The sequence below is a fragment of the Zalophus californianus genome, chromosome 6 (genome assembly GCF_009762305.2).
Source record: "Zalophus californianus isolate mZalCal1 chromosome 6, mZalCal1.pri.v2, whole genome shotgun sequence".
Lineage (NCBI taxonomy): Eukaryota > Metazoa > Chordata > Mammalia > Carnivora > Otariidae > Zalophus > Zalophus californianus.
In genome coordinates, this window is record NC_045600.1 from 55,573,934 (window position 1) to 55,600,196 (window position 26,263).

Here is a 26,263-nt window from a genome sequence, read left to right on the forward strand (position 1 = left end):
GGAATCTTGTGGCATTTTCCCCTCCTTATAGCTCATACAAGAAAGGAGGTATGCAATTCCCTCTCTCTTAGGTTCAATGAGGAACATCAGAGGGGACTGTTCCTAGAAATTGACTTGTGCCTATTAAAGATTACAGAGGAAGCTGAGACCGATACTAGACCACAGTTTGGAAAATACTAAAAGTAAGGTGGTTATATGGCTGACATTCTGGCTAGGTTATAGAAAGTAAAGAGACATGGACACCTTAAAGCACTAATCTATAAGCTCATGAAATACTATCACAGGAATATGTAAGAAAATGATCACTGATATGAGACTGTGTGTGTGTATGTTTCCAAAGTAGTAAGTATAAAGTGAAGATTCTATGATTTAGGATATAAATTGGTTTAACAAAAAACAAAGGTTTAAAGAATGAGGGAGAAACTAGAACTCAGAAAAACAATTTCATTAGAACAAAGATTCCATGGAGAACTAGGACTTGAAGAAGAGAAGTGAGGAAGAAAGCCAAATAGGAACCAGGAAAAATTATAAACTCATTTATTTTATTTTTAAAAAGATTTTATTTATTTATTTGACACAAAGAGAGAGAGAGAAAGAGAGAGAGCACAAGCAGGGGGAGGGGGAGAGGGAGAAGCAGGCTCCCCACTGAGCAGGGAGCCTGATATAGCAATCCCAGGATCCTGGGATCATGACCTGAGCCGAAGGTAGATGCTTAACCAACTGGGCTAGCCAGGCGCCCAAACTCATTTGTTTCTGGAAGAATAGTCTCCACCTGCAAATCAAGACCAGATGTGAGATATGATTTGAGTTCTGTTAAAGGAGGAGGTTAATAAAAACCAAAGATACAGAGTTGGAATTAGGACCTGTGGTATGGAGTCATAGAAAGCCATTCTAATTCCTACACTATAAAGCTATTTTAAAACCCAAGATAAAGTCAATTAAACATTCCATATGACTGGATCAGAGGATAGAATGTTCTGATGACTCAATACAGAGGGAGAAGACAAGAAGAAAAAATTTTTAAATGTCAAAGATCTGGTCTTATTAGAATTCCTCTTTGATTTTTAAGCAAACCATTTCAGAATAGTAATGAGGAACCATTTATGTGGGGAAGAACTATATGTGGAGAATGTTTTCTCTCTCATTTATTTTTCATTCTTTCCATTTCATTATATTCTTTTTTTTTAAATATACAATTTCCTTTCATTCATGATTACTCATGAATATGAGGGTCCTGGAAATCTGTCTGCCTCTATATTCTTTCCCCACTAATAATTTCATATAAACCCATTAATAGTCCTTATTCTGGGAAGTTTGAGGGATATATGAGAATAACACTGTTGGGATGAGAAATTCTGGAAAATCATGATGATTTAGTATATTTGACCAAAACATCTGTAATACCACTATCCTCTGCATCATAGAAAATAAGAAAAGCCTGTCTTTAAATTCCTATTAAGAGTAGGAAAGTTCACCAATGGTTCACTATGGCAAGGGGAGAAATTTAATCTGAAACTGTTAAACAAGAATACTTTCTAAATAATGAAGACTATTCAGCAACTATTTTTGTATGGTAATTATGTGTCAAGTATTACCCACTTGGCTTTGCAGGTAAACCAATACATTGATGCTGTCCTGGTAAAACTCATGATTTAATGCAAATCTTTAAGGAGATGCATGACCAAGTAAGGGTCACCAAAAAAGAAAAAGAAGCAAGCACATGGATATGTTCATACTATCTCAAGAAAACAATAATAATGACTCTCAAGCCCGTGTCCCTCTCGATTTTATATTTCATCCCAAGCAGTAGCCATGTTCTTGAGTCTCATATTTTCCATTTCTATTACATCATTAATTTTGCCTGTTTGTGCTGTATATTGTTGCCATGTATGAATATACCACAATTTACATATTCACTGCTCTGTCAATGGACATTTGGATTATTTCTGACTTTTTGCCATTATAAGAAATGTAGCCATATTAAGAAGAACTTCTCTGGAATTATATTACTATAATGAAATTATCAGGTTATAAGGTTTGAACATATTCAAACTTACAAATTGTAATGACAAATTGTTTCACAAAGAGATTGTACCAATTTACCTCTTACCAGCAGACAAAAGTACAAATGTTGGCGTATATACTCTAATAACTTGATTTATGAATATTTTAGGGTTTGTCAATATGGCGACTTGAAATGGTATCTTACTTTGTTCTAAATTTGTATTTCTTTGATTACTAGTAATAGCAGATGCATTTTTATTAGTTTATTAACCATTCTTATTTCCTCTCCTGGAAAATATCTATTTATGCCTTTTGCCCATTTTACAAGGTGATTGTAGAGATTTTAGTTTGTGAATAGATTTTTCACATATCCTGATACTAATCTTTTGTCAGCTATAGGTGTTACATAGATCTTCAAGTTTATATTAATGAAGAGAAGTTTATGGCTTATCTGTGTTTTATAGAATATTTAGATATAAAAAAATCTAATTTAATGGGAGTCACATTTCTCAATATTATCCTGTATGGTTTGCACATACCTTCCTACTGTTTATTGTTGATGCATTGCTTAAATATTTTCCCTTATATCATATCCTCCCATTATTTACTTTAAAAATTTTTAAAGATTCATTTTTGCACATTTAAATCTTTACTCCACCTACAATTGATCTGAGAGTACTATAGCCACAAATTTCAAGTATTTTCACATGTATAATCAATTGTTCCCAAAGCATGATTAATAATCAATTCTTTCCCCTCAATGATCTGCAAAGACCCTTCTGTTTTATATAGCTTTCATATTTGTTTGGATTTGTTTTAAATTCTTTTTCATTTGACACTTTCTTGAATATCTCTGTGCTAATTCCACATAGTCTTAACTACTCAAGTTAGATGAACACTATTGCTGTTTGATTTGGCCAAAATCTAAACTTGTTTATTTTTAAAATGTGTCTTGGATCTTCTTGATAATTTGTGTTCTTCATTAATTTTACTAATTGTCAAGTTTCATAACAAAACCTATTATAATTTTCTTTGGAATGACATTCAATCTATGGGTCAGCTTTTGAAGAAGGTATCAATAAGTAACACGATCTTAAAATTCAAAATATTTTTCTGGAGAAAATTATAATTTTTTAATCCTTTCTTGAAAGACATTAAATGATACACAAAAATAGAAAGATATACCTAGTTTATAGGTAAGAAAACTGTTTTGATATATATTAGATTCTCTAAGCTATCCTTCATGTCTCTTAATATCTCTTGCATATCTCCCATTTCTACTTCCACTGTTTTTCTGTGTAATTTCCTCAGTTCTCCCCTCAATTCATTATTTCTTCCTTTTATCATGTCTAATCTGCTATTCACTGGATTACTAATTTTAACATTATTTTTTCATTTGGCTCTTTTCATAGTCTCCTATTCCTTTCTATGTATCTACTCCACACACACACACACACACACACACACACACACACACACACACACACACACACACACAGGTTTTATATTTTGACATCCTTCTAAAATCTGAAAACACTAAGTCTGATTTTGTTTTCTATTACTTCTGCTTGGTCTTCTTGTCTCATTCATAATATATTTTCTGATGTTTTCTTGTGGATTTATGTTAATAAAATCTTATCTATGAAATTATTTGAATCCCATGTTTAAGGAGGGTTTCTTTCAGGGAGAAACTATGACTGCATCTGCCAGTTGTCTGGAACCACTACCAACCAGGAACTAATCTGAAAATAATTTACATCTTAAGAATGGCTGGAACCAGAAGTATAATAAATTGATATCACAAATCTATTCCATATATGACAGTCAGTTTGAGGCTTTGAGTTCTCAGGAGATCATTTATACATCTCCCATAGCCCCAGTGCTAAATTCAAAGCAGTGAAGTTTGCTTGTTTTTTCCCCCTCTGTGTAAAGCATTTCTTACTTCTCTCATTCACTAAGTATGTCATTACCCAGGACTTTGGCTTTAGAGAGGCATCTTCTATGTTACCTCATCCGATATGTGTCCTGGCTTTTGTCTCCTGTCCCCAGCATCATATGTACCCATCCAAAAAAAAAAAAAAAAAATGGAAGTCCAAAATCTCCCTGAGAACAACTAACAAATTTATAAATTGCTTACCTCTCTAGGTTTCTATTTTAAACTTCATGTTTATGCTTCAGTCAGCATCCATTTATTTCTTACAAGGGGTGTGTGTGTGTGTGTGTGTGTGTGAGAGAGAGAGAGAGAGAGAGAGGGCGAGAGAGAAAGAGAGAAAGATTTAACCAACAATTTTTTCTTACTGAAACTAAGATATTTGTTCAGGATGTCTGGTCCTCCCTTCTGACAGAGAAACTCAAAATAAAACTTAAATATATATTTCCAAATGTTATTTTTTAGTAATTTTTAGAATTAAGAGCCATTAAATTATAGATCATTAAATATGACAAATTAAAAAATGCATCTTATACTATTTTCTTGATAGTTACATCAAAATGAATTACTGTTATCTTCATTTTAAAACAGCTTGATGTTGTTACTGTAAACACATTTGCAATAATAGGAAACTCTCTATTGAGTACATATTTGGTACAATAAATCACATTACTTCAAAAAAGATTCAGAAAATTTATGCTAAATGTTTTCTAAAACTTTGCCCTAAGGAATTTTCATAACCTATAAAGCAGGAATACACCATAAATGAAACTTGATCAATCTTAGGTTTTTTTCAAAATGACTACGAACTAAGTAAAAGTAAGGTTCTTGGTCAGGGTCTAGAATTACTTCATACTAATGTCAACACTAATATATTGATACTTCCATGTACTTTCAAATTGAGGTGCAGAAATAACTGATCTACTGTATTTATATTATTACTTTAAAAATGTTTTACCCCCAAACAATCCCGATCTATAGTCGTTAAAATTTGTAAATTATTCAATGTATTATTTTTTATTAATAACTATGCACTCTCTCATTATATTTGAGTTTAGAATAGATAAAAATTTATATTTAACACTTCAGTTAATCTACCCCCAGAGAAAGAAATCTGAACTCAGACCCTAGGTTTTAGTATTACACTTTGTTTCGTCTTGCTCTTTGTTTCTTTGGTTGTTGTGTGTTTCTTTAGACATCCTTATATCCGATGATAAAGTCACTTAGGCCAGAATATGACATATTTTCCTCCACATCTTTATATTAGATATATCTTAACATTTTTACATTTAGGTAAAATTGAGATGAATCTACTTAATATTTCCAAAATAAGCTTATATTTTCTTTTAACTTACTATATTATTTGGATTTTATGGGTAAATATTCCTAGAATAATTAAATTTCAAAGAAGTACAGACTAAATAAAGAGGGATGGCATACAATAGCTTTTCCTCATACAAAAGGAAATCCCAACACCATAGTTAATGGTATACGAAGACTGGAAGATAAGATTTTTAATAGGCATAAAACATTTCTTTCACATATTTTAGGAACTATTCAAAGCAAAATATGGTAAGTGGAATCCAAAAATGGGAAAACCAATATATGAGTGTCAGCCTAACAATATGTTTATGAAACAATGTAAAAAAATGAAAAGTAACTTCAAGTTCTAGTCCTCAGAAACCCAATAGGATTCCAGGTCTGGGTTCAAAAACATACAAGAAGAGTCTGTTATCATCTAATAGATAAGCAAGGAAGATTACTGAGGTCTAATCAAAAGTCCTTAGGAAGCAACAAAAGGAGTTTTACTAGACAAATTTGGGATAATTTAAACATAGTACTGGTGAACAAGCAATCAATCCAACAAATTTAAAAACATACTATGTTTAGACGATGTCAGGAAACCAAAACTTTGAAACCGTGTAAATAATTAAAAGAATCAAGCATCTATTCTGCTCTTCCTCTACAAGAACTATATATACCTAAGTGTAACAAACAGTTGATGAGAGTTAAGTTTTACTTTCTAGATTTTCAGCTAATAGATGAAGAAAGAATAATAAACCTAGAATCTAATGAAATAATGAATCTCAATAGTAATCAACAAATCACTAGTGAACAGCTAATGGATAACTAGGTAACAGATATGTGAAGTTCACAGTACTTGAGAGCTCACACTTGAGAGAAACCCAGACATCATTATCTCCCGATGAAAAACAACTGGAAGTACACAGCACAATCAACAAAGAATACTAGTCAAAAAAAAAGAAAAATGTGGATTTAAATCTTATCCAGACTCTATAACTAACTACCAGTCTACAGGAAATGCAGTCAAGAGAAAATATGTAAAAAAGTAGCAGTCAGTAAATCCATAAGGTAGGGATCTATAAAATACAGAGCAGCCTAGTGTCCTCTACTAATTCATTATAAGGAGGAAAAAAAAAAAGAATGCGAATTCATAGATTAGAAGATATCTAAGAAATATCAACTAAAGTACTTTTGGGAACACCTTTGAATCTTGATTATAAGAAACCAAATATGAAAAGAATGTTATGAAGTAAATATGGAAATTTGAATACTGATTGACTATTTGATTATATAAAGAAGTAATGGTAATTTTTTAGGTGTGATAATAGTAATGCATGTGTGTTAAAACAAAAATTCCTTATTTTTTATTTTTTTATTTTTGTTTTTTTTAAGATTTTATTTATTTGACAGAGAGAGACACAACAAGAGAGGGAACACAAGCAGGGGGAGTGGGGGAGGGAGAAGCAGGCTTCCAGCTGAGCAGGGAGCCCAATGCGGGGCTGGATCCCAGGACCCTGGGATCATGACCTGAGCTGAAGGCAGACACTTAATGACTAAGCCACCCAGCCACCCAAAAATTTCTTATTTTTTAATTTTTTTTAATTCCTTAACTTTAACAATGCATACTCAAACATTTACAGATGAAATAATGTGATGTTGGGGTTTGCTTTAAAATAATTTAAGTTGTACAATGAGATTAGCTGGATGAATGAAATAAGATGGGCTATTTGATGATAATTATTGAAGATGGGTAATGTGTACTTGGGGGTCTATTACATTGTTCTGTTTTTTTTAAAATGTAAGCTTGAAATTCCTATAATAAAATAACAAAATTATTTAAAATGTAATGTAATACAAAGCTTATTAGAGTTGCTTATCTCGAAAACAACTTCATTAATAATGAAAAACAAAGGGGTGCCTGGGTGGCTCAGTCGTTAAGCATCTGCCTTTGGCTCAGGTCATGATCCCAGGATCCTGGGATCAAACCCCACATTGGGCTCCCTGCTTGCTGGGAAGCCTGTTTCTCCCTTCCCACTTCCCGTGCTTGTGTTCCTGCTCTCGCTGTCTCTCTGTCAAATAAATAAAATCTTAAAAAAAAAAAAAAATTTTTAAATAATGAAAAACAAATACTAATATGAAATGTTTTACCCTCTAATTCTCTACATGGTCTTTTTTAATGTCAAAAATTGGTTTTGATAATTTATTGTATAATTTGTATGAGTTGTATGTATGTCATCTTATTTACTGCTCAAAACAGTTAACAAATGATATTTAAACATCAATAGATGTTTAGTTTCTGAATACCTATAAATTTGATAACAAAATAAAATGGTAACAAATTTAATACCTGTTAAGAAAAAAGATCATTTAGGCCCTTAGCCACATTATTTATGAAAGTATGTCCAGACTGATTAAATATTTAAACATGTAGAATAAAGCAATTACAGTCTTAGAAAAGCTTTATATAATCATGTACATTCAATGATTTGGGAAGTGTTCCAGAAAACTTTGAAGAAAAGGACATACCTGACTATATGAAAATTAAAACTTTTATGCAATAAAATATTTCATAAAGTTAATATACAAATGATATACTTTGGTTAATATTTGCAATCTAGGTTATCAGGGAATAACCTAACACTCAATGAGCATATAGTTGGATGAACCAACTATTGGCAGATTTATTATGAAGGAATTAAAATAAATAAGGTATACTAGTTAATGTGGTAGAATTTCCATGAGGTATGCTTAAATAATGAATGTGCATAATAATGAGCCGAGGCTTATAAAAGCTAACAGTGATAACACACATGGATAAGTGTGGAGTTTGGGTATGTTTGATAGAATTAAAAAATATTTGTATTGCAGAATACAGAAAAAAAGATGCATGTATAGGCTGTGTAAAGGTCATTTACTCTAAATCTGTAAACCCTATACATATCATATATATGATATACAAGCATAATGAGACATATAAAATTATAAGCTTATCACCAAGGCTTACCTGTGGTAGGGATAGACTCTGATGTGGATAAAAAGGGGTAGAGCTAAGAAAAGAAGAAAGGAAAACTTTATCTCACTTGAAAAGGGTCTATACAATGGTTTATATAATACTGTTATTGGGGTATGGTGTGTGTGTGTGTATGAGAGAGAAACAGAGAGAGAGGATGATGTAGGAATAATCACCAAAACACTAATGGCCATTTTAGAATGATTACTAAAGATATTTTATAATTCAAAATACTATATATTATTTTTGCATCAGGTCTTTAACCTCAAATTGTATTATTTCATTTGTAAATAATTAAAAAATTATGTTAGTTACCTCAAGAATTTTCACAATCTAGAAGATATTTTGAGCACTGGAAGCTATGATGACATCAATATTTACACGCATTAGTATCTTTGCAGTCTCCAGGAAAGCAACTGAGACCACAGCAGCTGCTTAGAGTAGTGCATTATACTGGTTTGTTTGGGGATTTTTATTTATTTATTTTTATGTTTTAACTGAATAGATTTTGAGGCTTATTTGAAATTATATTAGTAAATTTATAAGAAAAATGGTTACTTTCTCCTTTTGAAAAAATGATACATTTTAGTACTTTAAAACATTTCTAGAAACAAATAAGTGAACTAGTCAAGCCACACAGTAATTTATCCTTATAATTAATGGATGATGCATACAGCTGACTGCCCTGCATGCATCATTTCATACACCACATAATATATAGCAAAGTATACCTTATATTTATCCTTCATTAAGAGCATTTAAATCATGAGCAGATAGAAACCAGAAACCTAATTACTTACAATAAGCTTATTTCTCCAGAGATGTATCATATATTACAGCTAACATAATAGGTATCTTCTTTATTTCCTCTCCTAAAATATTTTTAGAAAGAGCTTTATTCCCTGTTGAGTGCAAACCAAGGAACTAATAGGAAAGTGACATGATCCTTCATACTTGATGGTGGCTACTAGATTTGAAATCAGCCAAGGAAGTGAGTTGTTAGAAGGAAACTTGTCTTAAATATGGACAGTAGATAGAGGTGGGAGGACTATTTGCAAACCTAGGAAACAAGCTTATAAACTAATAATTTGCTTAAAAAAAAGTGCAAAAGATAAAAAGTGCCCTAGCAACTGATATAATGGGTGACAATGTATTTTGGACATGAGGATAAGGAAAATGATGTCAAGTAAATAATAAATCTAGAAAAGGGAGGTGAAATTCTGATTGGAGGCTAAGTACAAGCAATATGGTACCTGTTATAAAGTACTGAGAAGATGAGACAATGTGAAGGAAAAGGGGACAAAGAGAAATCATACAGCTACTCTGGAAGTTGGAAATAATTCCCCAAACTACAGCTGTGGCTGCTACCATCTAAAGATGGCCTCTGTATAGAGAATAAGAGAACACCCTAATTTAAAAAATATGCAATCCAAAAGCCATTTAGAAAAGTCTATTTTGGTCACTGCCGGCCCACAGATTTTTAAAAATGTACCATCCTTCCTCCACTTCTTGTGGAGGTATTATCTCCTTGAATCTAGAATATAGAGGTCATATTCTCAGGGTAGAAATTTTGGGATAAATAATGGAGTTAACTAGACTGTAATGATAATCAAATGAGACAGATTTTCGAGAACCTCTCCATCCTTATGTTCTGCTTCATATTATTACCATGAGCATTAAGTCCCATTAAAAGAAAAATTTCCTTGAAAAAGTCCCACTAAAGAAATAAAAAGTTAAGTGATTTCACCCACTAATATTTGTACAATAGGGATTTTAGGAAACACTTCAACCTTAAAATAAGACTGGGCCCATAACAGATAGCACCAGCTAGGTGACACTATTTGCAAGGTTGGGTGGGGCAAGTTTCTCCAGAATGAATACTTGAATCAATATCCAAAAGGTCCAGGAATCAAGGGGTGGAATGGAAGTGGCACTACTCACTGTTGCCCCTTATGACTCACTAGCAAAATTTCTGATTCCTGTTCCTATGACTTTATGCTCTGCTAGCCTAGAGATCTTAGTTTCAGAGAGAGAAATGCTTCCAGGAGGAGACACAACAATGATTCCATTGAACTGGAAATTAAGACGTCACCTAAACATTTTGGGCTCCTCATGCTTCTGAATCAACAAGCAAGGAAGGAAGTTATAGTGCTGGCTAGGGTGACTGGTCCTGAATACCAAAGTGAAATTGGACTACTACTCTACAACGGAGGTAAGGAAGAGTGTGTCTGGAATATAGGAAATGCATTAGGTATCTCTTAGTATTACCATGACCAGTGATTAAAGTTAATGAAAAACTGTAACAACCCCATCTAGGCAGGACTTCTAATGGCCCAGATCCTTCAAGAATGAATAACCCCACCAGTGAAGCACCATGACCAGCTGAAGTACTTGCTGAAGGCAAAGGGAATACAGAATGAGTAGTATAAGAAAGCAGTTATGCAAACAATGAATCACGGAACACTACAACAAAAACTAATGATGTAATGTATGGTGATTAACATAACAAAATAAAATAAAAAATTCAAAAAAAAGAATTAGAGGGAACAGTACACTGGGCTCATATAAGGAACAAAGCATGTTCCAAAAAGCCATAAGGAAAACTTTATAATTAATGGCATTGGTTAGAATACTCAGAAAGGTTTTAGTTCAGAAATGAGAGATAAGTAGCACTAGATTAAATGCTGTTCTGGGCCCACCAAAAAAATACTAAAAGACCTAAAGGATCAAACAGTTAACATGTAACCCAACCGTGCCCCAATATAAAGCTTCATAATGTATACTAGACCCTTGAACATCATGGGCTTAGACTATATGGGTCCACTTACATGCGAATTTTTTTACAGTATAGTATTATAAGTGTATTTTCTCTTTCTTATGATTTTCTTAACATTTTCTTTTCTCTACCTTAGTTTATTGTAAGAATATAGTATATAATAAACATATAACATACAAAAAAAAAAGAAAGCAGTTACAAAAACAAGCTTACAACCATGTGACTTGTTATAAAAATAGGGATTGCAATTGTCAAAAGTATTTCCCCTAGTATTCATAACAAAATAAGGGGAAATACTTAATATATATATACTAAGCAAATAACCTTTTTTTTTTCTTTTGGGTTTTTTCCTTCCTTTCTTATTCCCTTATCATATGACAAAAGTTGTATTGACTTTATATCAATATTTAAGTATTGTTCATTTTAAATCATAACAGTTGAGTTACAAGATATGAGAAGAATAAAACTTTCAAGGACTTCACACCCTCATCTGGAGAAGGGACTAGTGTTTTCATTTGTATACAATATAGTTGCATCATGTTAGGTGAAATTATGACCTTGTTATTGCTTTTACTTGGAGATTAAGTATGGTTTAAGAAGATGTGTATAGGTGTCAAGTTGACAAGTGGTGGACTTGTGATGGTTAATTTTATGTTGACTAAGGTAAAGAATGCCCAGATAGCTGATAAGACATTATTTCTGAATATGTTTGTAAAGCTGTTTCTAGAAGACATTAGCATTTGAATTGGTAAACTGACTAAAGCAAATGGCCCTCCCTACTATGATTAGACATCATCCAATCCACTGAGAACACAAATAGAACAAAAATGTAGAATAAAGGCAAATTCCATTTCTCTGCTTGAACTAACACATCCATCTTCTTCATCTGCCCTCAGACATTTGTGCTCCTGATTCTTGCTTGGGCTTTTAGACTGCAATCAGGACTCATACCATCAGCCCCCTAATTCTCAGGTCTTTGGATTCACACTGAATTATACCAGCAGCTTTCCTTGTTCTACAGCTTGCAGTCAGCAGAGTCTGGGATTTCTTGGGTTCCTTAGCCACATGAACCAATATCTATAATAAATCTCCTCTTATACATATTTCTCTCTATATATATCCTATTGGTTATTTTCTCAATTGGACCTTAAAATAATTGGCCCCATGACAGATCAAAATTCAGAACCTTAATGGTTTAATGTACTATGACATACAGCAGATTGGAAATTGTTTCCTTTTTTTTTTTTTTTTTTTTGCCATGAATAGACATCTTTCCAAAGAAGACATACAGATGACCAACAGGCACATGAAAAAATGCTCAGGTGATGTATGGAAGTGCTGAATCACTAAATTGTACACCTGAAACTAACCTTACACTGTACTGGAATTTATTATTTATTTATTTATTTATTTATTGGATTTCTTTTTTTTATTTTATTATGTTATTTTAATCACTATACATTATATCAATAGTTTTTGATGTAGTGTTCCATGATCCATTGTTTGCCTATAACACCCAGTGCTCCATGCAGAACGTGCCCTCCTTAATACCCATCACCAGGCTAACCCATCCTCCCACCCCCCTCCCCTCTAGAACCCTCAGTTTGTTTCTCAGAGTCCACAGTCTCTCATGGTTCGTCTCCCCCTCTGATGGTTTCTAATCAAGAACAAGTAAGTATTTCTGAAGACTAATTTAAGAAACCCAAAATTACCTCAGATTTAAACAGAATCTCAACATGGCTATCTAAAACATTTGGAGGCTGGCTTCCAGAAAGAATCTCCTAATACGAAAAGGTGCTAGACCTTCCATATGCCTGGATTGGAAAGGTAGAGGATTAAAAATAAATTAGTTTCCGTGAAGAGGAATCTTTTCATTCATAGCATTAAAGTGAAAAGAAAGCCTCCTCCAACTCAGGTGATACTAACCTAGCTCTGAAGACCAGATTTCTGATTATAGTTTCAACCAGAAATGCACTACCTTGTGGGCCAACTTGATGCCAAAATGCCATCTAAAATATCTCTTTTCATTGTGATGAATGCACCTCAGAACCCTGTGCTACAGAATCATTTCTGTGTTATGCAGCTTTAGAGCTAAACGTGTCTGATGTTCCATTTTCCCACATCCATCTGAATCATCTACTGCCCATAATTATGGGCTCCACTTAGTTACAGGGAAAAGGGGGGGAATTAAATATTAAGGCTGGCTCCTAGGGGAGTCAGATTTGCAAATACTGCACTTCTCACATATAATGAAAGATAGAAAAAGATATTCAATCCTTTACAACCCCAAAGAATGAAGCAATACCATCATCAACATTTAGGCTAATTCTACACACAGGCAAAAAGGGAAATGAAAATGAAAGTTTGTCTCTAGGAGAGTCAAATTTGAAAATTCCACCAAGTCTCATATATTAAAATTTTATAAAGATGTGCATTCCTTTCTGGCCCCAGAGAATGGAACAGCATCAATCATCCACACTAATTCAGGATTAGGCAAAAGGAAGTTATAGTCTTAAATCAGGTGTCTTCCTTTTTTTCCTACTTCAGAGAAAAGACTTGGGAACTGAGCAGAGAAAGCACTTTAATGTGAAGGACACTCCACATTAATACACTGAGTTTTAATTCAGGTAGGAGTTGAGTATTCTGGAAAGTCAAAGAGGGACTTATATATTGTTTGCAGTGTTTTTTGCAAGGTAGAGAATATATGTCTCCCATTTTATTTAAGAAACCAAAATACATGAAGGTCAAAGTCCTCCAAAGAAGAAAATACTACACTATCAGGGTGTGATACAAAAACAAACAAACAAAAAAAGCAGACATAATGATGCTGATAAAACAATTTGACATCTATTGTACCACCTAGCAGTACCATCTTAGAGAAAGAAGTGTGCTGATTTCCTAGGGCTTTTACAATGAAATGGTCATCAAATCTGGGGCATTTAGTCTGGGAAATGTGCACAGTATTCTAGACAAGTATTTATAAATAGTCATTCTCCTAAAGGAAAGATGACAAGGAGCAAAAACTGAAGCCCTTTTTAAAAAGCAAACACTTTAGCTGAGAAAGAACACTGCCTTACTGTCATCATTCTGAAGGCCATTCTGTTTAATGGAAAAAAAATGTACTCAAAAAATAAGTGAGAAAACTGGTCAAATAGACTGTAACTAATGCCATTTTTTGAAAGCAGAAAATGTTTTTACTTCATGGACCTGGAGAATTAATTTGATTTTTTCAAGGAAAAAAAAAAGGAAAAAATCCAATGCTACTTTGTAGAAAAGTTTCTTCTAAGGAGCCATTTTTGAAGCAACATTCATTAAATTAAAATTCTCATCATAAGATAATCACATGGTGCCTAAGTCAGACTCATCATCATCAAATATCACTACCCATCATCTATATTAAAAAGATTGGACTAAATTAATTTAAGTAATTAAAATAATTGAATTATTTACTTGCTAATTAAATAACTATATTCCATTTGTGGATAAATATAGACATCATCATCAGCCTTTGAATGGCTGCACTGCAGTCTTAAAATATTCCTAATTTTTAAATTTGGACTTTCATTTTTTTCTTCTTGAAGTCTTACCAGAAGATCTAACAGGATATTCCAATAATTAAGTTAGACACTGGAATTTGACAGTGGTATAAGAGCACCATGGTTTGAAGAGCTATCTGGCTTACTTAGAGTCTATAAAAATATACTTTGAACTATTTCAGCTTGAAAGAAGGGGGCTATTTCACCAAGTTCTTTCTATGTCTCAATTGAGAAATAGAAAACTTATACATTTAAGTAGTACTATATATCCCCTGATCTCCAGGGGTCCAGTGGGAATTAATGTGATTAGGCTTATAAAACACACTGAGACCTTAGACAGAAGCTGGCCTTTTATAATCAGAATTTTAGTTAATTATTGTGCCAGTGTGTCCACACTGACTTAATTTAGAAGTGTAGGCTGTCTACAAGATGTTGGATTTAGTGTTTAATCATTCTCCTGCCAGCCTCCCAAAACCAACTCTATCTTCATCCTTAGAAGTCACCATCATCAACACTTAAGCTAATTCTACACACAGGCAAAAAGGGAAATAAAAATGAAAGTTTGTCTGTAGGAGAGTCAAATTTGAAAATGCCACCAAATCTCATATGGAACTGAATATTTATAATATTTTAGCATTCATTCACCTTCACTTCTGGGGGACTGCAGTATCTCCTCTGATTTTTTGCAATCATTCTTGTGAGCTACACCTGCAACTCTTACCTTGTAACTCTCATTTGAATCAACTTAGTTTCTTTTGGTGACATTTCATATCAACAGAGTCCTTTTACTACCAAATTTTTATCACCTTCCTTCTCCACTTTTTTGTTTTAGCAGAAACTTGGCATTTCCTACACATCAACAGCCATCTTGCCCAAGTGCCCATTATGAAAAGGCCATATTGTTTCTCCTGTAGTGAGGACATGATTCTTGCTAGCCAGGTCATTTCTCATTTAAAATACTGGCAGGAGAACATAAAGAAGAGACTCTGCATCACCCTGAGGAAGGAAGTTCACTTCTCCGAGCTGTAGTGTCTTCATTTGTAAAGTAGACAAAACCTCAATTTTTTCTAGGCTTCACTGACTTGTGTTTACAGATGGAGTGATATTAATAATCATTACCAAGATTTCATTTAAATTCTCTTTCATCTGCTCCCGTAACACCTTTAACCATCTATAAAAGCACTATAGAATCTTCATAAGTCTTACACCTATTCCTGGCAAGGCTGCTCTCCCTGACATTGCCACTGCTCTGCTTCGTTCTGTTTCAGTGAACTGCTTGGCCAGGGATCATCTACTTTAAGGTGGGAAGCTTGTTAAAATGCAGTTTCTGAATCCATAGATCGGGGGTGGAGTTTGAGGTTCTGCTTTTCTAAAATGCTCTCATATGATGGTGATGCCGCTTGTCCAGAGCCTAATCTGAGAAGTCACAGATGTTCAGATTAGTGTGCTAAACTCAATGTTTCCTTCTTGTGTCTATGATGCTATTACCATCACTCTGAACCTTCTCAACAATGAACAATCTGTGTCAAAAGAGTTGAAGGAGGTTCTCTCTCCATCACATTACTCATTTTCCTAAGTACTCCACCAATTATTGCAGCAGCCTTTCTTCTTGCCAGCAGAACACACATGGTAACATACAGCTAAACTGGGGGAAAGGTTCCATATACCACATCAGAAACTCCCATTTGATAACTAATGGTTTCTGATCGACCAACTTTGGCCTGGCAACTTCTTTGTTTTAGGAGACATTCTTTGCCAAGAAAATCCTTAATCCTCCTTATAAATTATCTTCAATGTGTTTTGCCCAATGAGTTCACCATATATTACTGGCCTGAACTTTAGTAGTAGGAAATACCATAAGTACATCAGGCTTCCCATATTATAATTATTACTTTCAAGAGTTGTAATGTGAATAAAAAAAATATGTACATCATATGGTTCACAATGTGTGTTCAAAAGTGTTATCTGTTCTTACTGTCCATCAATACTTAATAAGCACTTGAAGTGATTAGCATTCACTAAACATTTCCTTTAGCAGTCATAGTTCTACAGTAGCAGCTAGCGGATTAGCAAATCCTAAATTTAAAAATGTGTTTTAAACATATATCCAGAAGATATACATGGAATAATAAATATCTATTAGGGATATACCAGGGAATAAACCAGATAAAAATCACTTCCATCATGGAGGGAACATTCTGGAGGGGGAATTGGAATCAAAAAGTCATTTTAGTTTTTTGTTTGCATTAGCTATGAGCAAAGTTCCCATCTACAGTAAGCCCTTGGTAGGCACACGTAAGCTCTTATTGTCAAAAGTGCTGGCATCATCTTCACCAGTACAAAGAACAAGAGAGGTCAATCATCTTATATCCTAATTCCAACTCTTTTCTAAAAGATTCATGTTTTTGGACAAGTAATTTACCTTCTTTATTATGAGCTTCCTCATCTATAAATTATAAGCATTTGTATTAGCTCTAAATTTCTCCCCAACCATATTGATCTATAATATTATTATACCCTCTTTACAGAAGTTCAACTGGGATCCATTTTCTCCCTCCTTGACAAGTTCAAGAACTGGCTTGTATGTTTTTTTTCCATCCCATATTTACAGAAATCTGTACTAATTTTAATAATCACATTGCGGAGCTCACACCACAATCGTTTTAAAGAAACTTCTCTCACTCAAGACATTCATGTTAATATTCACTCTATATCAGTCATCCATGTCTTGTGTAACCATGTTTTATAATTTATCATCTCATACCATATTATAATCCCAAGGTTTCAAATATCTTTTCAACCCCAGATCTCACAAAGTAACACATTTCCCTCTTTGTATTCATCAGAAACTTAGATGAAAGTGCCTTCTAACTCACTCAACTCATTGGTTCATTTCTAGCTACTTCCCTTTCCCCTGAAACGTATGGTCAGCCATTCCCATGTAATCCTTACTCCTCTCCACAATTAGGTTCTGTGATGATATTAACAGTAGTCACCAGTCCCTGCATACACTCAGCTGCTTCTCCAGAGCCTCCCCTGGGCTGCAGAACATAGATGGAGAAAGCATCAATACCAGGCACAGATTCTGCCAAAAATGTATATGTTTCATAGCAAGTACACTCTTAATGTTGCTTTAAAAGTGCTTTAGTCCTGTCTTGCTGATTTTTTTTCCTGATCTATAAATCCTCTCATTTTCATGACCATTGACAGATATTCTTTCCTCTTATTCCTCTAATGTAAACAACCCCACCAATACACTTTCCCTCTTGTTTTTTTTTTTTTTTGTATTGTTTAAACAGACAAAAATGGGTCTTTTCTCTTTCCATGGTTACTCTCAACTTTAATGTTCTTACTTTATTTCTTTCATTGTTCTTTGTAATATTCCTCCTTTCAATTTTACTATTGACCATATCTCCATATAAAGTACATGTCAGGATGTGTGGGTGGCTCAGCTGGTTAAGCGTCCAACTCTTAATCCCAGCTCAGGTCTGGATTTCATTGTTGTGAGTTCAAGCCCTCAAGCCCTGTGTTGGGGTCCATGATGGGCTTCAAGCCCATTTATAAATAAATAAATAAATAAATAAATAAATAAATAAATAAATAGTGCAGATCATTTTCTGATTAGTATCTGGTGTTGACTCAATAATCCTGTTCTCTGTAAGGCTCTCCTCCACACAATATTAATATCACATAAACAGGTAAGGACATGCATTCATGAAGTATGTGGAATTTTATACTATGACCAAAGTCAGTTGGAAATAAAACAGCCCAGCTGTACCCTAGAAGTTCCTAATCTCGGAAGTTCTATTTACTCTTTTAAAGGTGAACCAAGTTCTGTAGTGCTTAAGTGGTTCAGTCAGTTAAGCCTCGGACTCTTGGTTTTGGCTCAGGTCATGATCTCAGGGTCATGGTATTGGGCCCCTCACAGGGCTCCGTGCTCAGCACAGAGTCTGTTGGAGATTCTCTCCCTCTCTCTCTCTCTCTCTCTGCCCCTCCCCCTTACTCATGCTCTCTCTCTCTCAAATAAATAAAATCTTTAAAAAATAAGAAGATGAAACAAGTTCTTCCTTAAATAACCTTACTTTTGTAAACTGCAGAAACTCTTTCCCCAAACTACTCCTTCATATTCTTTGACATGTTGCTCCACTGGAGTTTATATCATTTTCAACTGCATTTCTTAAAGTGGTGCCTTAGTCTCGCATTTGGGGTTGGGGGGTAGTTATCAAGGAAACTAAGAAACAGGCATGAGCAGATCGGTTTTAGTGAGATCCTTGCTCTGTTTTTATCATGTAGCAGAACACCCACTCCTTACTGCTGTAGGTGTGGTCCCAATACCAGAAGCTTTTCATCACCTAGAAGCTTATTTGAAAATCACAATTGTAAGCCCTACCTCCAAGACTTACTAGGTCAGGATCTTCATTTTAACAAAATCTCCTTGGTGATTCCTGTGTATATTAATGTTTGAGACTAATCTAGTCCTTCTCACCACTCTGGTGGGTGGTAAAACGGGAAAAAAATCTGCAAGTCTGTCATTACTTTTTCCCGTTTTGTCTTTCTCAAACTCTCTTCAACTTATATTCTAATAAATTCATTGGCTTATACAGTTTCATTTCTACAAACCAACTTTGATTACTTTTCCTATCTATTATGTGTTGCCAATTATCTCCGAATTTATAAATCATAAACAGCAAAATCAGATGATTTAGGAATTGGAAGGGGTTTGGAGATCATTAATCCAACTCCTCTCATGGTGTCTGGCACAAAGTATGCCCTTAATAAATATTTACCGAATACAAGAAAAAAAGATACAAAGAGAAAACTGATTTTGTAGAGAATAAATAATTATCAATAGCAGAACAAAAGACTAGAATACAGCCTCTGAAATCCTCCCCAGTTCTCCTTGCTTTGAATTAACCAGTTCAGTCCTTGTTCTCTTCTGTGTAAAAATGTTTTTATACCTATATGAGATGATGGAAGTTCACTTACTGTAGTAAGCATTTCATAATATCAAGTCATTATGCTGTACCCCTTAAATTTATACATGTTATATGTCAATTACATCTCAATAAAACTGGAAAAAAGGGGAAAAAATTACAACTATCCTCTCTTGCACAGGATTGTTAATTCCTACCCCACCCCAGCCTCTGCAATTTCCCAGAAAATCAATAGCTCAAATATGTGTTAATTTTAATAATTTTCTAACTAATTTCTCTGGCCTCATTCCCTGCCTTAAGCAATGATATAGCCTAATTCTCCCACAGTAAAATCCTCGTCATGTTATATTAACTTCAGAAATATTTTAGTAACTCATGTTTTCTATGATATAAAATAATAAATTACATAAGATGTAAACAGACCAGTATTTCATTTAAAATACAAAGACTGAGGGGTGCCTGGGTGGCTCAGTCAGTTGAGCATCTGCTTTCAACTGAGGTCATGATCCCGGGGCCCTGGGATTGAGACCCACATCAGGCTCCCTGCCTCGCAGGGAGCCTGTTTCTCCCTCTCCTTCTGCTTGCTGTTCCCCCCGCTTGTGCTCTCTCTCACTCTCAAATAAATAAAATCTTTATAAATAAATAAATAAATAAATAAATAAATAAATAAATAAATAAATAAAATACAAGGATTGAAACACTGTTTAAAAACTGTATTATGTTTATAATAGTCATGCCTTAAGTAGGAGGACATAGAAAAGTAGAAAATAAAGAGATGGGAAAAGATAACTTCCTCCAAAAAAACCACTAGTGAAGCTATATTTACAATAGAAAAATGTTTTGAAACAATATCCCCTAAAATAGAGGAAAATTTAATGTGTCAATACACAAGGAAATATTAAAATTATCAAAAATCTCTCTTTATAGTCTCAAAATATTGAAAGAAAAATTGCAAAACTCAAGGAGAAATAGACAAATCCATGATTTTAACATGTTTCACAGTAATTATAAGATAAATAAAATAAATACGAAGACTTCTGCTTCCAAACGGAAGTAGAAAGTTCTAAAAGATTACTGACTTCTTAAAGCAAAAAATAGTAACAATGTATTTTGGAGTTTTGGTAATATGCTGATATAATAATTGTACTAACAGTAGGAAAGAGTATTGGATAGATAATATAATGAATATTAGAGACAGATATCAAAGGTGAATATTGCAAACTCTAGAGCAATCACTAAAACAGTAGATGTGTACTTGCAGATGGAAAAGCAATAGAGAAGATAAAATAGAATATTTTAAAATATTCAGTTAATATGGAAGAAGAAGGAACAAAGAAGAAATGAAACACATGCAAAGCTTCTTGGCAACTTATACCTATCGTAGAGCCTCCATACGTGGGGCTGAGTGGTGTGGGGATAATGAAAGTAGCCATGGTTCAAATGCCAGTCTCTTGCTGTGCTTACAAAAATATAGTAGATATTCTTGAATGGATGTTTCTGTTTGTTGTATTCCCTTATGGTTAATTTCTGTAGACCTTATTTTTTTTAAGTTTACTTACTTATTTTAAGTAATCTCTACATCCAACAAGGGGCTCGAACTCACCCCAAGATCAAGTCGCATGCTCTTCTGACTGAGCCAGCCAACCACCCCAATTTCCATAGACTTTTGATATTTTATAATATTCATATAACTTGTATGGCTGAGAAGTTTTGCCAAGCTCCTTACTTCATCTTCCTGGAAGTTAATCAACCACCATTAATTTTCTTTTTATTTTTTTTAAGTAGGCTCCACCCTGGGCGTGGACCCCAACACAGAGCTAGAACTCATGACCATGAGATCAGGACCTGAGCTGAGATCAAGAGTTGGACACTTAATAGACTGAACCACCCAGGTGCCCCTGTTTAATTTTTTTATGAGTTCAAGCCCCAACATGGGGCTTGAATTCATAACCCCAAGATCAAGAGTTGGATGCTCTACGGACTGAGCCAGCCAGGTATCCCTTCCACCATTCATTTTTTGAAAGCTCTAATTTCATTTGGTCAGTTGTGGAAAAAATAAAAAGAATTATCCCTTTAGGTCTTCATCTAATAAGATACAATAAAAACAGAATCTTAATAATCTCATATACTTAATTCTTAAAATGCACTAGATCTTGCATTGAAAGCATAGAGTTTAAGAAAATGATAAAATACACCTATATAATAACATGATAGAATATCCATTATTGATCAAATTGAGTATTATTAATTTGGTTCCTACTTACTAAAGAGGCATGGATAAAAACAATAAATTAAAAATGGTTCCTTATATATTTGTGGGCCTACCACCTAACCTGGAGAAAATACACATATTCACATACTCCAAATTCTACACTTTCAGAGGCTTTGCTGCCCTTCGGAAGCCCATTCACAAATCCCAGTCAAAGGACTCTTATATTCAAGGAACATCCAATGAGTATCATGTAAAAATAGAAAGACATGTGGATTGTCAATATGATGAAAGGATTGAAGGTTATAACTTTTTTCCAAGTTGCATCCATAAGAAATATACATAACATGTAAGAAATTTGTTACTTTATTGATTCTGTCTCTTTGTGAAAGAAGTCTGAGCATCCAGACATTAGATGGAATCAAATAATTAAAACATATTCTCTATTCCTGAGAAGTATCTGATTAAGAGCTAAGTGAAATTTGCAGTGCTATTAGGTGTCTGGTTGAAGTGCTCAGAGATATTGGTATCAGAAAGAAGTCACTCAAACTGTGATCTGAAGGAAGGATAGAATTTGAATAACTAGAGATGAGGAGGAATAGAATCTTACACAGGAGACAGAGATGTACCTAAGACAGAAGTCAAATACAACCTTGACTCTTCAAGGAGGAAGGGAATAAAAATAGCTAATATCTGTAGAGTGATTACTATATGCCAAACACATTTCTAAAATGTTACATGTGTCAACCTCATTTAATCCTAACAGTATCTAGTAATGTTAAGTACACTTTATCAACCCAATTTCACAAATAAGCAAACTGTAGCATCTAGAGAAAGAGCACTTGCCCTTGCTTACCTACTAAAGCTAGAACTTGAAAATGAATTAAACCTCTGGCTTCCAGAAACACTAGTATTAAGAAGAGAGGAAATAAGTCTCTGTAGACCTTGCAACATGGCCAGATGCTGAATAAATAGATCTTGAATCAAGATTTGACTCCAAGGTATTTTATCTCTCTTGAACATATTATGAGATATTGGAGCTTCTTTGTCTTGGAGATGATACAATAAGGTGATGCTTTAGAAAGATTTATTTAACAGACTTGTTTGAAGAGAGGTGGATTGTTGAAAGAGGTATTGGAGTGAAAGAAACAAGGGTTAATTGCCTCAAGAGAGGCGAGGATGAACAAATACAGATGATGAGTTAAAACATCCAGTATCTAAGATGTAAGAACAGCAAGCAAGATGTTAGAAGTGGGGGGAAAATACTTTAAAGAGGAAAATGCTACTTAGTTGCCCTTCATTTTTAGGATAAAATAATTATTAGTTTCTCATTAAGATAATTTTTAGACTTCAGGAAATAAAGTCCAAATTCTCATCTTAGGCTATTATTGTATTAAGAACCTGATTTCTTTTTAAATTATAAATTTTCTTGATAATAGAAATATCTTTAAATAATTTTGTCAAATATTCTAGATATATCTTCAAAGTATCCTCATATTAGAAAATGAATTCCCTTTGTAGCAAAGGATGACCTTTACATACTAATAATAAATTAAAAGAAAAATAGATATTAGTATTTTTAGTTTGAAATTCTCGTGTTCCATTTTGCTAACATTTTGTCCTTGCAGAGGCAGTTCAAGGTTTTTACAAAATAATAAAATAGAAGCTTTTCAAGCTAAAATAGAACATATAGGAAATGATAGCACAATGTAATAGAATTCATTGTCACTGAAGGAATACTGATTAGAAGTTAGAAAATAGAGTATTTAGTCCATTTCTCCCACTACCATGGTTTCTGACATTATGCAAATGTAATCTTCCTGGGTCTTTATTTTGCTATCGGCTGAAATAAAAATGATTCAAATTTCAGGACTATTCCAGTGAGGAATTAGGACTTTATAACTTAACAAAATATAACCAAAGATGAAATTTAAAACAATGAACTTCAGAGGCCCAAAGATCCACTGTGCCAAAATAATGAATGAAATTAATATTTACAGGTGGCTTGAAACGTAAGTTATACAAATACAATTTTTTTTTTGGAAATATAATTTATTTTGAGTTTCTCAAAGGGATACTTCCCCTAATTAACATTTTTCATTCAATTTATATGTATTTTTGAATAGGTAATGCATATATGCTATTCATAAATCAAAAACATACACAAAATTATATAGTAAAATGTTTCCTTCTAATCCCTGTGTTCATACATCCAGTTCCCACATTACACCTCCAATAATGCCCATTCTCCCAGAGGTTTATATATACATATATATAAACACAGAAATACATATTTTTATTGGACTGTATTTTTGCTTTATGCTATTTACTTCACATACCATACAGCAACTTCTTCCTTTTTTATTTTTCCTGTTAAACAAGCTCTGGCTAGTTTTATTAAGGAAAAATTTTTCATGGTTTACTTTTCACCAGTCTGTTCTAGCATGGCTTCTAATGATATCCTCATCACCTGGATCAATGATAGTCAGTGTGCATACTCTGTAATATTTCCCACATGCTGTGCCCAATTCAATATTATCGCCACTATAGTGACATCGGTTTTGGCCAACATGGTATAGTACTCCATTTCAGATTTCCACAAGGCTGGGCAGTTGTTGGTGAGGATAACCAGTTTCTCTTTGCTATGTCTGATCATTTGCAGAGTCTGCTTGTACCTCAGCACATACTTTCCACCTTTCATATCGAGTTGGAGCCTAGAGTTGATCTACTCCAGCGACATTTTCATCTTTTTTGCAACCACCATCTTCCTGCCTTAGGAATGGGATAGCACCTACCAAGAGCAGCCACCAAAATGGCCAGGAGAGAGAAAGGAAAGAGCTCCCACAATGCCTTGATTCTCTGCCAGTATAGTTTCATTGTCTTTCATATCTCTGTACTGAAAATTTCCTTATTCATTTTGTTTTTGTTTTTGCTTTTGTTTTTAATTATTAGAGTTTTGAGAGCTTTCCATTGTATGGACATACCTTAATTAATTTAACCATCAAACATTATGAAAGTTTAAGCTGTTTCTTCTACTTTAATAACACTACAGTATAATTTTTTAATGCTTTCTCGTGTATGTGTGTATGTGTGTGTGTGTGTGTGTGTGTGTGTGTGTGTGTGTGTGTGTGTGTGTATGTGTTTTAAGTAAACTCTACCCCCAACGTGGGGCTCAAATTCATGACTCAATCAAGAGTCGCATACTCTACCAAACGAGCCAGCCAGGCACCCAACAGTATAAAGTTTTATACAAATTTTATTTCATGAATATGTAACCATACAACTAGTAATAAATTCCTGGGAGAAGAAATGCCTGGGTTAAAAGATGCATAGAGTTTTAATATTTATAGATCTTGTAAAACTATCCAACATGTGAGACGTACTGTTTATACTCTCACAAGCAACACATGAGAGTGTTATTTTGTTACTAGCATTATACCAGTAGTGTGGGTTTAAGAAACTTACAGATGTAAATCAATTCAAGAGATTAAATTCTATCAGTGTTGCTTTAAATTGAATTTCTATTAGGATTCTGATGGACATTAGGGTTAGGATTAGGACATCATTCCCTGTGTGTAAGAACCATTTTATCATTTTATTTTATTAAATGTCTGCCCTTTTTGTTCAGATTTAATTTTTGTCTTATTCTTGATCTCTCAAACATCTTAGCAATATTAGCACATTTCTATGCTATAAATTGCAAATAGTTTTCCCTGTCTTTGTATTGATTTTTGTATCTTTGCAATATAAATTCTATTCTAATGTAACTGATTTTTGTAATGTAATGTTTTTCCTTCCATGGTTTCTAGATTAGGAATTATGGCTATGAAGCCCTGCTCCACTGTAAGATTATACATTTTCTCAGGTTTTCTTCTTATATTATTGAGTACATATTTTACATATAAATGTTTTATCTATTCATCTTGGAATATGTTTTTTTGTTGTTTTGTTTGTCTTGTTTTTTTGCTAGGTAGCTAACAATTTCTCACAACACTACTTACAAAATAGTCATTTGTCTCAGTAAACAAAATTATATATTTCTACTACATAGCTGCCAAGATTATTCATCTTGATTTTCCACTTTTTTCTTCTCTTCTACAGGGCATAAGTGCTTTAAAAAAAATAAGCAATTACCAACATATACATGCATATATACATAAATATTTACATATAAATTGAATGTTTAGAAGACTAGAAGCCAGAATTAAAGTCAGCTGATAAAGTCAGTGGTACTGAATGAAGATAAGTACACAGTATCCTTGGCTTGGTTATTCTTCAGGAAATCTGATTTTCATACAAACTCTGCCTGGTATCTGGTATAGAGACACCAATTATAAAATATATATATATTTCAAACCTAAGAGACACTAATTCTAGTAAATAAGTATAGTTATATGAAAAAAAAATCATTCCCAGGGCACCTACGTGGTGCAATCAGTTAAGTGTCGAACTCTTGGTTTCGGCTCAGGTTGTGATCTCAGGGTCATGAGATGTCATGACCCTGTGTCAGGCACTGCACTCAGTGTGAAGTCTGTTTGAAATTCTCACTCCCTCTCCCT

General features: G+C 33.7%; 1 protein-coding gene and 1 pseudogene across 7 annotated transcripts in view; both read right to left on the reverse strand.

The window, feature by feature from the left end:
• Positions 1-26,263, reverse strand: part of LRFN5 (leucine rich repeat and fibronectin type III domain containing 5) — a 243,369-nt gene that overhangs the window by 147,175 nt on the left and 69,931 nt on the right. The gene's annotated exons all lie outside the window — the stretch shown is intronic.
• On the reverse strand, positions 24,124-24,468 carry LOC113908552 (annotated as a pseudogene).